Source organism: Protopterus annectens, chromosome 2.part1, assembly GCF_019279795.1.
Source record: "Protopterus annectens isolate FY-2018-M chromosome 2.part1, PAN1.0, whole genome shotgun sequence".
NCBI classification, from domain to species: Eukaryota; Metazoa; Chordata; order Ceratodontiformes; family Protopteridae; genus Protopterus; species Protopterus annectens.
This window is the reverse complement of record NC_056729.1, coordinates 362,926,759-362,943,010: the sequence shown is the minus strand read 5'-3', so window position 1 is coordinate 362,943,010 and position 16,252 is coordinate 362,926,759. Positions and strand designations below refer to the sequence as shown.

At 37.9% G+C, this 16,252-nt stretch overlaps 1 protein-coding gene across 1 annotated transcript in view; it reads right to left on the bottom strand.

Moving 5' to 3' along the window:
* PROM1 (prominin 1) overlaps positions 1-16,252 on the bottom strand; it is a 1,709,767-nt gene that overhangs the window by 6,053 nt on the left and 1,687,462 nt on the right. The window lies entirely within an intron of this gene.

The window sequence follows — 16,252 nt, the reverse complement described above, 5'->3', positions numbered from 1 at the left end:
TGCTTCCAAAAATCCATGACCTCCTCTGGGTTCATCCTTTCTTGTGATTTTTCTTTGTTGTAGACAAGAACTTAATCATGGCACCTACTGTCTATCTGTATCTAATCACAAGCCAACAACAGGTTGTATAGTGATGCAACAGTTAGCACTGATGCCTTACAGTGTTTTGTTTTCCAGTGTGGCTTTCTGCTTCTTTGCCTTTGGTGTGGAATCTACATGTCTTCTTTGTACCCATGTCAGTTTTTATCCCACATCCCAATGTTATTGCACTGAATGAGTTACGGAACATACCACTACTTCAGCACACAGATCGATTTTCTAATTTTCCAGCTTCTTTTCTTTTACCTCTGTGCTTAAGTAGGCATATACCCCATGACCCACCAGATGCCTGTCTCACACAGAGAATATAGCAAATAACCCATCCACGACCTCTTCCATACAGCTGAGGCTCCACAAATGTACCCAGCACCCCCTCCAGTGAATACAGTACCACAAGTCATCTAGTGTACATTGTACAGCTTAATGATGAAATCCAACAGTACACACACAAAAACTTTTACTCAATTTAATTCATAAATAATAAGTAGTTTCATTTAGGAAGAAGTTAGCAAGAAGATAAAAAAAGTTTGAATTTTTTAGCTTTTACAACAAAACAAAAATAGTTGCAATATTTTTACATATTCATTTGTAATTTTCAGGTGATTTTAGTCTAAATCCCAAGAGAGCTGAAGCCTTTACTAGCATGTGACAAACACAAGGCAGAGGGACAATTTTAGATGGGAATAGTTCATTGCAGAGTACGCACACACACACTTACATACACACGTCATGCCCAACTCTCAAAATTAACAGGCTTATTAATTTGCCATCATCATGTCTTTTTGATGTGGAAGGAAACTTCATTATGCAATACTTGACAAAATAAAATAAATGTTGACCTCTAAGCAGTTCAGGCAAAACACTGGTTAAGCAGCAGGACTAACTGAAGGTTAGGGTGTACTTGTATATCTCTAAAGGCGTTACTGCTATTTCCTCACAGTATCAAATGTGGTAGTTGCACTGGGTCACTTCTTTCTGGACTATTCATACACATTTAAGTATGGAAATGGGATACCAATACATTACCAAGCTAAATTTTTCAATAAAAGACACTGAAATTCTCCAAGGTTGTCTACAAAATATACACCTGGTACAGTGGTACTGTCCTCACCTTTAATATAGGTAAATGCAGCATTAAGATATTTGGCAAAAAGGACAAATTATGATTACAAAATAAATAGTCAAATCATAATACAATGGTAGACAACAATTTAAACTTAGAATAATATGCATTTGATTGTGTCAGAAAAACCTATTTTACAGCCCATCTAACTCTAAAGTGTGCATCTAATCAAGCCACGGAGATCACTATACCTCTTTGTCCTGCAGTAAATAATTCATTACTGAAAACATTGCTGTGCTTCACAGAATCCACACAAGCCACATGAAACAGCATGAAAAGGTATACTGATTTCTTATTGGCAATGTACAAGACTGGGGAAAATTCAACTCTACTAAGAAAGACTTTGGAGATCTCCTTACATTCTATTTCTCGTGGATTACTTAGTGGGATGTCCCTTACATAGAGTATGCAGAATTTAACACAATAATCACACTTGCATCAGCTGTATTTGTCAGCTTAACTGTGAAAGGGAACTTGGTATAACAATTCACACATATGCAAAACAGGACTTCAGGAAAGTGGAACAAGTTGTACCTACTCGACTACATGGATGAGCTATGAACTATACAGAACTGGAAATGCAGCATCTCTGTCTTTGTCTTTTTGTTATGTTATACACTGCACGTGGCAAAAATATGTACTACTTGTGCTGAGTTGACATTCCTGGACAAAATATATCCTTTGCTCTTTTGTTTGTTGCACTTTCCTATTTCCAGGCATAATTAATATAACTTTTCAAGTGTCTGTTTTCTCAGTGGATTTTGAACTATTACTGGGTTGATAAATCCCTTTTTACACCATAATGTAACAATTGTTGTCTTGAAATCTTTTTACTTCACCCAGAATGAAAGACTGTTTGGGCAATAATTGCCAAAGGAATGTCATCAAAGTAGAGAGAGATAATCACCCCCTTTTTGCTCAGCACTAATCAGGTCAATTATCAATTACAATGCCCCAAATGGAATGTATCTCACTAAACATATCAAACAATTGGAAACCCCCCAAAGGTTCCTAACCAAAAAGATCACAAGCCTAAAGTCCCTGAGCTATAACGTCAGTCTGGAAGCTATATCCCTTTATTCAGTGTCTTACAGACTTTTGAAGGGAGATCGCTGTCTCACTTACTCAACTACTACAGACCCCAATTATCCTGGACTTCCTCATACACTGCAAGTCCAATGCCTCCACTCATACTAGAACCAGGGACCTACATCTTCAACCGATAAAACATGGTAGAAGAACCGGTTTATAAGATTACTGCATGGTTATCTATATATTTAATTCTGAATTGACCAGTATGGCCTTCCTGGAGAAAGCAGGTGCTGACCGAGGAAGGTACTGGCAATGTGCATATTCTCACGAAACTTATTGGTCTTGGAATACATATGAATCTATTTGTTAATTCCAAACAATGGACACAACTTAAGTTATTTCTTGAATGAAAACAACCATATTTCCTTTTTCACATATTCTTTTTTTTCTTTGGGTCATCTTTTCACTGTTATATCTTTCAGCAGCTCCATTTATACATCAGCATCAGTGTACCTATGAAATGTTCTTACTTTTTCAGCTGTTGCTGGTAACTGTCATTACGAACACAATCTCTCTTCCTTCTTCTAGAAAGATCTGATGCTGAAATTTATAAGATGAAAGTGCAAATCCAAATAAATCTTGTTTAAATAACTACTGGCTCAAAGAGACTTATTTTGAAGATCTGAAGAAATTTAATATAAAAATTTCAGAACTTCTGGATAGAAGATAATATGCACTCTCCTTCTTGAACCACAATCGCCTCTGAAGCTACTCCCTTGAGCAATGAGTCATCTTTTAGCAATTTTTCATGGTTCTATGGTAAATGTGCCATACTTAATACATCTTCTCTACATAGATCCTTGTCTGTACTGTATATAACTTTCAGGTCATACTTCTACAGATTAAAAAATACTCTATCTTGTACAAAAACTTACAAGTGCTTGTGGACTGTTCTGACCTGAATTTCTTGACCATAATCATTCATGAAATTTCACCTATTCATACACAATGAGCCCCATTTCTATCTCAGAGCATCTTTTTGCACATCTGTAAATGCTCCTCTTCCATTGACAGTAGACCAAGTCTCTTGCAGGATTACAGCTCCTACATTATTCCAGCCAACATCTACATGTAACATGGCTGGTTATGCACATCATATTATTTTCATGCTGGAAAGTCTAAGTAGTTTTCTAAAAGTTTCAGTTCTCTAGCCTTGATTAAATCTCCATGACAAACCTATGTTGCTCAAACTTTCTTACATAGTTCTCTCAGACATGCTATGTACAAACTACACAAGATTTTGCATCATTCTTAGAAACCTCTCTAATGCTTGCTTGTCTTCTGGCATTGACACTTGCACAACTGCATGGTCTTTTTATAGAACAAGTTTCAGACCTTCAAATATCAAGAGTATGAACCATATATTTCAAACATGATACTCTTACTGTAAATTTACTCTTAAGCTGAAAATTATGATATCTCTGTCTATTTAGTAGCTGTTTTAGTCTCCTGTCATGCTCTGTCAGTATTAGACTCCACACCAGACATCATCAGTTATATTTATAACACCATCAAAGTCTTTAATTACCTAGACAAAAACAGTTTGTTAGAACACATTTGTTGCTGATGAAATACCAAACTGAAGTCTAAGGTACATCTGAATCTGTACCTGTAACAGTGCACTAAATGTAAGCAATACAGATCTTTTTCATCTATGTCATCTACTACAAACACTGATTTGCATCTAGAAGTGAAAAATAACATTTGGCATTCTTGAGACCACTTCTTCAGTAGACAGCATATGATAATACTCAATTTTAATTACTCTAGTCAGATTCTAAAGGTATTTTTTTTTTACAACAGAGGCTCTACTGTTCGTCCATTCAGTTGGATCTGATTGATTATAAACACTTAAGCTTTCCTTTTTCTCTAATTCATTTTCTACTTTAGGGCTGAGAGCTACAGGTACTTTTTATATCACTGGTACATGTTTTATCATTGTACGATAATCTCCTGGCAAGCTACCTATGCCCATGAATAAATCATCATTGGTCATTCAAGATATCAGTACTATGGCTTTACACAGTATCTGAGCTAGAGGTCTCCCAGACATGATGATTTAGTTTGAATGCTTGCAGCCTTTGTTTTTACACTATGATTATTTGATACCATTTCCAACATCTTCAAAGCTTCATGGTCCAAAATATCGGGGGACTCCACTTCTTTGAGATACAGTAAATTGAAAAGGAGACTGGATATGGATATGGAGATATATATATATATTTGTAGTTTTATTGTGACACCTGGGGTCATAAAAATGGAATCATTAGCTAAGTTTGTTGACAAGTCCCTCAAAATATTTTTTTTGTTAAAAAAAATGTGTTAAAGGATTCTTGATACTGCTTAAGTGAGCTTGCTAAGACAAAATTTGATGAAAGTGCTATTTTGGTAACTACAGTTATCAAGATCTTATTTTTAGTTATACCTCATGAGCAAGGTTTAAACTGTTTCCGTGAGGCTTTGTGTACTGGAACATAAATTGAGCAGACTAAAGTTCAGTTTTTGGTTAGTCTAATGGAGATTGTTGTATGTAACAATTTTCTTTATGTTGAAGGACATTACTACAAGCAAATAACGGGTGTGATTATGGGTGCAGCAGCATTAATTTTTGTGAATATTGTTTTATGGTTTTGGGAAATGAGTTGTGCATTCAAATGTGAATTGCTTTGAAAATTAAGTTGCTTATTTTAGGTGTTATGATGATTTACTGATTATTTTTTATTTATTTTTATTTTACATTTGTTGACCGGGATAGTCAGACTGGATGCATGTCCATTTCAGCGGAAGCCCGGGGAGAAAAGCTCCAAGGGTAAGCAGATACAGCATTACATAATACCAGCATTACATATTACAGACTATTTACAGTGATTACATAAGTAAGCAAGTTAAACAAGTTCCACAAGTTAGAGTTAATCCCGAGCGTAAGTCAGGATTAAATTAAATTACACAGTAAACTGGTTAACAGATTTTTACACATTCTAGAGAGAGTTAGCTAGGCTTGATACATTGACATAGCCAGTTAAGTGCCAAATGTTACACGAAATGCAGAAACAGTCCAACAAATGAATACAATAACCATAAAAACTCTGTTTCTTCCCGAAAGTAAATGCACCAGCGACGGAGTAGTACTTATTGCAGACTTCTTCTTTAGAAGTCTTAATTGATAAAAAGCGCTAACCCGAATATTTTTAATTTTTTAAATAAAAATAAAAAAAAAGTTAAAGAAGAAGTCTGCAATTGATAAGTACTCTGTCGAAGTGCTGGTGCATTTACTTTCGGGAAGAAACAGAGTTTTTATGGTTATTGTATTCATAAGTGCCAAATGTTGTTTGAGTCTAGTTTTAAATTGACCTAAGGTAGAAAAGTAAGGTAATATCAGCTGGAAGAGAGTTCTGGATCTACTTACAGAGTTTGCAAAGAGAGAGTCACCAGCTGTGTTATTAATTTTGCTAGTCTGAATTAGTAGTTTGTTAGAGGATCGAAGTGGTCTAGAATTGTTGTAGGGGGTGATAATATTTTTAAGTGCAGGAGTATTGTCCGGATTATAGAGGATTTTATAGGCCATAATCAGTTGGTTATACTGGATTAGGCTGGGTAGTTCAAGCCACCCAAGCTGATTTAGATTGATGCAATGATGTGTCCTAAAAGGCAGCCCAGTGGCAAACCTGGCAATGTGGTTGTAACAAATTGAGTTTAAGGACAGTCTTGTTTAAATTCAAGAGTAGAGGGGATGCATACAGAAGGGTTGAAAGAAGGTGAGAGCGAGCTATGGCAATTTTAGCTGGAGGGGTTAGGAAGGCTTTTATTCTGTAAAGTGACCCTAGTTTTTTATTAGTGGTTTTGATAGTTTGGTTAATATGTAGGTCGAATTTTAGATTATCTATGATGACACCTAATAGTTTTGTAGAGGGGTCAGGGGAGATTATTGTGCCATCATTTGATTTTATGGTAAAGGTGAAAGCAGTAGACCTACTTGTTGGAGAAAATAACAGCATTTTAGTTTTTTTGGGGATTTAAGATCAGACGACGTTCAGAAAGCCAGTTTTCTATTGTATTAAAGGTGGTCTGGGTAGCTGACCATAACTCTATTTGAGATGTGGCAGAGCAAATCAGAGTAGAGTCATCAGCATACTGGACACAGCTGACTTTTGGGATGACAGTATAAAGGTCGTTAATGAAGATGGAGAACAGCAAGGGTCCTAGTATAGAGCCTTGTGGTACTCCAAGGGTGTTGAGTAGAAGATTACAGAGTTTGTTCTGTCAGAGGACAGCCTGCTGTCGACCATTCCGGTAGGATTGAAACCATTGAAGGGCTCTATATCTAGACAGAATGTTTGCAGGGTGTGGATTAAAAGTTGGTGATCAACCATATTGAATGTCTTGGAAAGATCCAAGAAGAGGGCTGAGGATATATAATTATTGTTGCGTTTATGGTGTTGGTAAAGGCCAGGAGGGCTGAAGTAGTGCTGTGATGAGGATGGAAGCCATGCTGAGTGTCTGCCATAAGGTGATTCTGGATTAGGTGGTGCATGAGTTGTCTATCAATACATTTTTCAATAATCTTTGCAAGTGAAGTGAGTATAGCTATTGGCCTATAACTGGAGAATTCAGTAGAGCTGCCTCCTTTGTGAAGTGGGATTACATAGGATATTTTCCAGATGGTGGGAATTTTAGCTTCTACTATGATTCGATTGATTAGTATTGAGATGGGGTAAGCAATAGCATCAGCTGATTTTTATAGGTACTTGGCAGGGAGTTGATCAGTAGAAAGTGTAGTGGGTTTTAATTTTTTGATCAAGGTACGGATAAGTGAAGTGGCGACTGGTTGGAAGCTGAACGCAAGTAGGTTTCTAGGGGTTGTACTTTCATGACCAGGGGAGCTAAGAGGTAGTTGGCTACCTAGGGCTTAAACTGTCTCAGTAAAGAATCGGTTAAAACTTTCAGAAACATCTTCAGGGGTTTTATCAATAGTAGCAGCAGGGATTGGGGTTGAAGTTTGTCCAGGATGTAGTAGATTATTTAAACCTGCCCAAAACTTGAGGGTTATTTTGATTTACTGTCTGTAAATTATTGTAGTATTGTTTTTTGTCTTGTAAAATGGATTTTTTTAGTTTCGTTCCTGGATTGCCTGTATTTAATGTGATCTTGGGGGTCTTTAGAAGAATGCCAAAAAGCCCATGCTTTGTTTCTAAGGGTAATTTTGAGTTTAGACTCTTTAGAAAGCCATGGCGCAGTTTTTGCCTTTGTTCTCTTTGAATGAACAGGTGCATGCAAATCAAGGATCTCAAGGAATTTGTTGTTAAAGTATGCTACTACTTCCTCTAATGGGAGGAGTTTTAGAATAGACCAATTACATGAGTTTAGTTCATGTTGGAATTTGGCAGGGTCAAAGCTTTTATTGTTTCTAACTTTTCTGAGTAAGGGTTGTTGGGAATTAATGGCTTTGTGCTTAATTACATATGTGAGAAGGTGATCGCTTAGGCTATCAGGGATGGTACCAGAGGTGTACAGTTGGGGGTGACAAGTTATGAGTACCCAGTCAAGTATGCTTTCTTTTTGGTTGGGTTTACCTATCCTGGTAGGGGTGGATATGATTTGTGTAAATGCGTGCAGGTTAATATGGGTGGTTGGAGATTCTGAGGAACAGGTGCTCCAGTCTATGTTAAAGTCCCCAAGCAGTAGGGTTTCTTGGGAGTAGTGACATGATAGCCAGTGCAGGATATCTTCAAGTGTAGATATATTGTTACCTGGGGGAATGTACATACAGATGATATTAATGCATTTATTTTTATTAAGTTGCAATTTGGTGGCAAGAATCTCAGAGTTATTAATCTGAGGTGGTTGTATTACATCTATGGTGACATTCAACTCAGATTTAGAGAGTACAGCTAACCCACCCCCCTTTCTGGAAGCACGATCCAGCCTGTGTATGTTGTACCCAGGTGGTAACACTTCATTGCCTGTAGTGTTACGTTTTAACTTTGATTATTTGGAAATGATCTACTACTAGATTAAAAGAAGTATTAAATTATTTAAATAACACAGTAGATTTTTTAAACTGATGATAGTAAGATTACATTTTTTGGATTTTACTTTAAGGATGTATCTAAAGGAATGTTTTTGTCTAATATTTAGAGAAAAGAGACATGGTATAATAATTACTTACATTTTAGTAGTGTCCATCCCTTCTAGCAAAAACATAACTTGGTTAAAGGACAATTTGTCTGAATGTCTAGAATGGTCTCAGAGTATGTTGAATTGATTGTGGAAGTTAAAAGGTTGAGTGAGACGTTTCTGGACAGGGCATATCCAGCTGACTTGGTTGATGAAGTTTATAAGTCAGGTGGTGAAGGAAAGGCAAGGGTGATTTAGACCCATTCTACGTGAGGGCTATCCAGAGGTTTAGCGCGATTTAGCGCGAATTAGCACGGAGTTGCCACCGTTGCACACTAGAGCAGCAGCGGTTAGCAAAGTTTAAACTATTTGGGCCATCTAAATTCCACTCTTCAAATTTTCCCTTATAACTACCTTCCTCGAACTATACTACTGATCAAACCTGCGTATCCTAAACTAAAAAAGATCATCTCTACTTGACTCCAAGTAGACTATACTCTATCTATAAAACCTAGCACTTGCTCCTACAGTACTTATCACCTTGATACAGCACTCTTGTTATAGATAGCACCCCAAAAAGGCAAGCCCCTTTCTTGCTCACCCACATCCCCTGAAAACTCTTTTTAGTTTTTGTCTATTTCCTTCTAGCATGTCGAGGGATCAGTTGCTAGTGTCCTCTCCTGCTCAGCTGGTGAACCTGGGAATATTGAGGCAATGTTACAACTGTCTCATGTACACAGACAACCCTCTCTCCTCCCACAAAACACAAATACATCGAGAGATGCAATTATACTGCCAAACTGGAGGCTGAGCTCTCTCAACACAAGACTGGCAAGACCAGACAGGAGGAGAAGGTTACCACATACACTATAGACCCAGTCTCACATAGTACCATCACAACCACAAATCATACACATAAACACACAAAGACATACTGAGGCTCTGATCAAAAATCTACCAAAACAGAGCAGAGACCACCAAAGCATACACCCAAACAACTGTTACCAAACACAACACCTGCAACACATAGACCTCACAGTCAGAGTGTCAAACAGTCACAGCCCTTAAGGCCAAACACAATGCCAGACACACTAGTCATTGGTGACTCCATAGTCAGACACACTGACGTCCCGCCACCAGACTGAGTAAGGAGAAGGTCACAGTAAGCTGCCTGTAGAATCCGCCACATAACGCAAGCACTCAGGTCTCTCAACAGCAGGTACAAGTACGACTCAGTCATTGTCCACGCTGGTGTAAACGACCTGAGACGCTCCTTGGACTACATGAAAAGAGACATTGAGGAGCTCTCTGATTATGTAGCCCAGGCAGGTATGACCCTGACCTTGAGCAGTATCCTACCTTCACCAAGAATGATGCCACAATACAAAGATAAGATGATCAGTTTTAACAATTGGCTTAAACTCTGGTGTCATTCACAATGTCTGTCTGCCTGGGATGACATGCTGGACAAGCCACGCTGCGGACGGCTTGCACCTGTCACCCCTGGGATTCCGGATATTGGCAAAGGCTCCCCCATAGTGCCTTTTTAGGCAAGGCTCAAATTCTAAACCTTCCTAAACCTTCACCTAGAACACAAAAAAGGAAAAAACCTAAGGGTAATGCTGCTCAATGCCAGAAGTCTCAATCTCAAAATGCACTCACTCGAGGCCCTTCTCAGTATGGAGAACATCGATGTCTGTGCTGTGACAGAAACCTGGTTCAAGGCTCCTGAGAGCACCCCAGCACTATCAGGTTTTACCTCATATCATGCCCGCCCCAAAATCCGGACAATACCAAGAAAGGAGGGGGTATCCATATTCATCAAGGATACTTACACCTCAAGATTGAGTAACACGGACGATGCATCGGAGACCATCCAGGTGCAGTTAACCATAGGCAAGACTGCTCTACAAATTGTAGCATGTTACAGGCCACCCTCACAAACTCAGGAATCTCACTTGGCCTTCCTGAAAACACTGGAGGGAATAAATGTATCCCTAATACCATCATACTAGGTGACTTCAATTACCCAAATATAGACTGGGAATGCTACTCAAGCCCAAACACCCTGGCCCAAAAGTTCCTGGAATTCATAAACTCAAATGCCATGGAACAACTAGTCACTATCCCCACAAGAGGAGAAAACATACTTGATCTCATCATCACGAACATGGGAGCAAAATGTTCAACACCAGAAGTATACCCCTCACTGGTGAGATCAGATCACAAACAAATCTCGCTGGAGGTCCTCATCCCACCCCCTCCTGAAACAAAAAGACCACAGTAAAGAACTTCTAAAGCAGACTTTGCACTTCTAAAGACTAGTGTGGTCTCCTTTAAGGCCCCTGAGCCGGAAAATAGCACTCTAGCCGCTGACTCACTTACACATGCCTTCTATCAGCACCTGCAGGCCTGCATGGATAAGGCAATCCCAAGCAAAACAAAGACTCTTTGTACCAAAGGCAAGCGCCCAGTCTGGTGGACCCCAGCCATAAACAAACTCTACAACAAAAGGAGCTACTACATGATAGAGCAAAATCCTTGAAAGGTAAGACGCCTTTGATCACTATAAGTAAAAGCTGAGAGCCCTCATAAAATCATCCAAAGCAAATTTTGAGAGAAGAATAGCTAAAGACTCTAAAGACAATCATAAGGCCGAGGAAACTCCCAGATATGCTCAGAATTAGTTCAAAATGATGAGAAGATTACTGATCCTACAGACATTGCCAACATACTGGCTGACAGGTTCAGTGCAAACTTCTCCCCCCCAAAGGAGAGATATCTATACCAACAGATTGCAGACCCCCAAACATCCCTAATGCCCAAGTTAGAACGGCGCCTCAAAGGCAAAAACACAGCATCCATGGGACCTGATGGTGTATGCACTCAACGAGGAATTAATCCTCAGTTAGGACAGCTGTTTAATCGTAGCCTCACCTCTCCAGGAGTGACTGTAGTCCCACTTCACAAAGGCGGTGCCTCCACCGACCCTTTAGCTTGACAAGCCTTATCTGCAAAGCCATGGAGAGGATCATAATGGATCTCATAAATAAAGACATAGGAATTTGCAGACTCTGGATCCAACCCAGTTTGGCTTTGTCAAGGCAGGTCATGCCTTTTAAACTTGGTTGACTTTTTGAAACAGTCACCAAGGCCATTGATGAGGAAAGGCAGTCCATACAGCCTACCTCGATCTGGCGAAGGCAATACCCCACTCGGGTATCATTGAAAAACTCATCAGCCTAAATGTTAACCCATACATCACAAGATGGGTTGCAAACTGGCTGAGTGACAGAACTCACAGGGTCAGAGTTGCCGTGCCACGCCTGACTCTAAGCCTGTCTCAAGTGGTGTCCCACAGGGCTCAGTCCTGGGCCACTCTTTTGGCATCTACTTTTCCAGTACAAGCAAACACGGAGGGTTATGGCTGACAAAGTTTGCAGATGACTGCAAACTGGGTGCCAAACACATCTGACACAGATATCCTTCAGAAGGGTCTCACAGATACGGATAACTGGTGCCAGAGCCACGGCCTAAAGTTAAATGCCAAAAATGCATAGTCATAGAAAAACAAGGTTACCCTAGCTACCATATAGGTGGAAATCCACTGAGCACAGAAGAGGTTATTAGGACCTGGGGACCCAGGTTGACAGCAGTCTGTCATTCGACACCCATGTTGCAAAAATAGTTAGGAAGACTCTACATTGCCCACCTTATCATGAAGGGATTCACATCTAGATCAAGAGAGGTCATAGTCTCCTATATTCATCACTCATCCGACCAATGATTGAGTACAATGCCCCATTCGAATGTATCTGACCCGACACTTGCAGCAGCTGGAGAGGCCACAAAAGTTCCTCACCAAGAGGATTATGGGTCTCAAAATCTGACCTATGCTGCCAGACTGAAAGAACTCCAACTCTATTCAGTCTTGCTCAGGGGTGACCTGTGCCTGACATACAAGGCATTATCAAACCCTGACTTGATGTACATGCTTCACCTCAAAAATCTAGATCCATCAGAGCCACAAGCGGGAGACCTAAACCTTGACACGGCCATTAATAGAACGTGCTGGAGGGATAGATTCATTACCCAAAGACTCCCTATGCTGTGGAACAAAATCCCGGTATATGTGAGGCAAAGCACCTCGCTGGCTTTGTTTAAGAGAAATCTTGACCAATGGATGGGAGATCACAAGTATACCCCAGGGATTACCTCAGTGTCACTGCTCGACAGAGGCACAGCAAAATAATGGGCATAGTTCCCCAAACCTAAGGGGTGGCGTAAGCCACAAAACTATGGGCTAGGCTTGTAAATGCCCTCGGGCAGATAGCCTAGTATGAACCTATGAACCTATGAACCTATGAAAATGGTAAAAAGTAAAGTAGATATGATTGGAGTCTGGTGATGGCTTTGGTGTATAGTGGATCTTCTGGATTAATTAATACGTTTAGAAACCATCATAAGTTTGTATATAAGAGAGGGAGAAATTAAAAAAATATATATTTGAAGGGAATAGCAACACACTTAATGGCAAGGGCAGGATGTCTAAGTGTGGGGCATGTTCACAATGTTATTTTATGAGGGCACCAATATCTCAGCTGCCTCCTATCCCAGGGTGTTCAGTGGGAATGGTTGATTTACATGCAACATGGTAGGGGTGGTTTATTTGGGACAATGGCTGAAATGTGATGTATTCTATGTTAGAAAAACTGAAAGGGCATTGAGGCAAAGAATTTATGAGCATGTTTATACTATAGAGAAGAAAGATGTTAGAAATTCCATTTATAAACATAGTACAGAATGCACAGATTAAAAAAAATTCTTATTTTTTTGTATTGGAAAGTGTTTCACAAGATGTTAGAGGTGGTGACTGGGAGATGCTTTTAGGAAAAAGGGGAGCTTGTGTGGCAATTTAAACTGAATGCTACTCAATAACGTGGTATTAATGACAAACTTACAATCAACAGTATTTTGCAGTTAAGGTCAAGAAAGTTGTGAACATAACCTTAAGGAACCATTTATTAACTTTCTGGGATGTTTTTTATAGCTAGTTTTATAATTACATTTATACAATTTTCTATATAACTTTTTATAAAGTATTTCTGAGCCCTTTTATTATGTAAATGCATTGTTATTATTGGTGTACAGGTATTGTATCTTTAAACCTATTTTACAATGAATTCTGACGTAATTAATTGAATTACTTGTTTGTTAATGGGATTGCTACGGGTATTATAAAGTAGGGTAGTGTACAATGGTTTTAATTATTCTGATGAAGTTCTGTATTTTATGAACGAAAGTGCTTAACTTTATGAGGTTAGTCCAATTAAAGCTTCTTGTGATGGTTTAGCAGTGTTTTTATTTTATTACTTTTTTCACTGACATGTTATCAGTTTCTGATCTAATGGTGCTATACTCACTGACTAAAACCGATATGTGATTAATCACAATCAATAATCTAGTTTCATCAGAAATGCATAGTTATAAAAGATCATTGACTATAATGAGATATATACTTTTGTTCAATAGTTCATTTCATCAAAGTGAAGAGGGCTAGGATGTGTGTAGACGATAAGCCAAGATTAGACTTGCATACATCACCAAGTTCACAAAAAATGGGCACCCTTTACATAAACCAAACATTTTTAACAGACTCTTCAAGAGCTGCCATAGCTAGAACCCACCTAGCAACTCTATTATATGCTTCACCCATCATTATCAACTTAAAAAAAAAAAAAAAAAAAACAGATTCAGATAAATTGAATACATGCTATAAATAAAATAGCTAAATTTGCTACTGAATCATTACACAGGTCAAATCACTGTCTAGCCCTCAAAGAAATCTCCTAACTTGAACTACCACAGGTTCAAGCATAGAACAGATTAGTCACGGCCCACATATTACTCTATAACCCCGAAAAAAAATCCAGCTCTCCAAAGCTTACTACAACCTTACTCTAACACTCAGAACACTACAATCATCAAATAAATCTTTACGGAGTGAGAAGGGGTGTGGTTAGCTGCACTTTCTTGATGCTCTGCCTGAAATTATTTTTTTCTGACAGGATTTTTCTATTTTACCTCAACAAACATTGAAGAATTTTTCCACAACTACTTATCTTGATATTGTGAACAACTTTATCAGAAGAAATCTTAATTTTTTCAATTATTTACCAACATATTACCTGACAGAAGTTCTGTCAAGTTACAGACTGAAACAGCTATGAGTCACTCAGACACATCTCTACAAGATAGCACTATGAAAAAGGAACTTCAAACAATAATCACCATTATTAAGACCTTTCTATAAAGATGGATAATTTAGAGAAGATTATGGAAAATACGAAGAAAGAAAGCAAAAAACAAATTGATGACTTAGGAAATTATTACTACTCACTCTGACCAAATAGCTATAGAAGAATCAGTAAGTGAAATAGATGGCAGGCAAATGGAAAATGACAACCAGATAAACCTTTTACTAACACAAAATAACCAGTTACTAGAAAAGGTGGATGACCTAGAGTGTAGATCCAGAAGAAACAACATTGGGATCTATGGAGTTCCAGAGAAAATGGAAGGAAATAATAGGATTCTCTTCCAAAAATACTAAACCTCCCTGAAGCTTTATCTTTCAGAATCGAGAGAGCCCACAGGTCCCTGTCATATACATCTGCATCAAAAAACTCAACAGCTGTGAGTTCCGTCATTGTAAAATTCCTATCTACACAAGACAAAGACTTAATACTAAGAGCTGCATGGTCAGGAAATCCAGTCCAAGGCAATGGGAAAAACATATGATTTGACAATGATTACACTTCCATTGTGATCACAGAGAAAAGAGTATCCCACTTAGTAAAGACTTAAAAAAAGCCAACATTAAAGCCCACATAATGTTTCCAGCCAGAATCAAAATTATCCTCTTGGACGGTCAAAAAATATTCACTATTCTTGAAGAAGCACTAGCCTTCATGAGGAAAAGCAACTTACTTGAGAAAGTAGAAGAAATGGACCTTTCTTTGCCCAGTTTAAAAAGACAAGCTGCTAATGGTAAAATAACTACAGCTGACAAATCTAGTAAGAAGCTTAAAGGGAAATAGTATAAAAACCATCACTCTCAAAACTTATTAAACAATACATCTGAAAACACAGGATACAAATGGAATCAGAAGGTACAAACTTTCTACTTATTTAGTAAATTATATATATATATATATATATATATATATATATATATATATATATATATATATATATATATATATATATATATATATATATACATAGCCTGCTTTCTTCTATATTACCTTTTCTATTTCTCAATATTGCACTCTTTTTTCTTACGTTCTTTTGTTTTTCATTCTTTTCCTTTTATTTTGCATAATAATATATACAGTTGCTAAGTACTTCAATATAAACAAACTTATTTAAATATTTACTTAAAAATAAGCTGCAGTAATATAAACACCTTTAAGCAAACATTTATTATGCAGGCTATGCATTACATCAATCGAAACATAATATTTCTACCCAGCACTTAGATTCTTTTTTTTCCTCTCTTTCCTATCCATTCATGCTGTTATATTAATCTCACACACACAGTCAGCAAATGACAATAGCCTTCAAACAACAGATTCACACAGTATGCAAATGATTCACATTACTTCCATTGAAACTTATTGCAATTAACACAATATACCCATCATATAAAGTTATAATAAGATTTCTACACAAAGTATACATCTGCTGTGACCATACAAACATTCTACACAGACTTTTGGCTCTATAAATTAATATGAGATAGATAGCAGAAAGTTTTTTTAT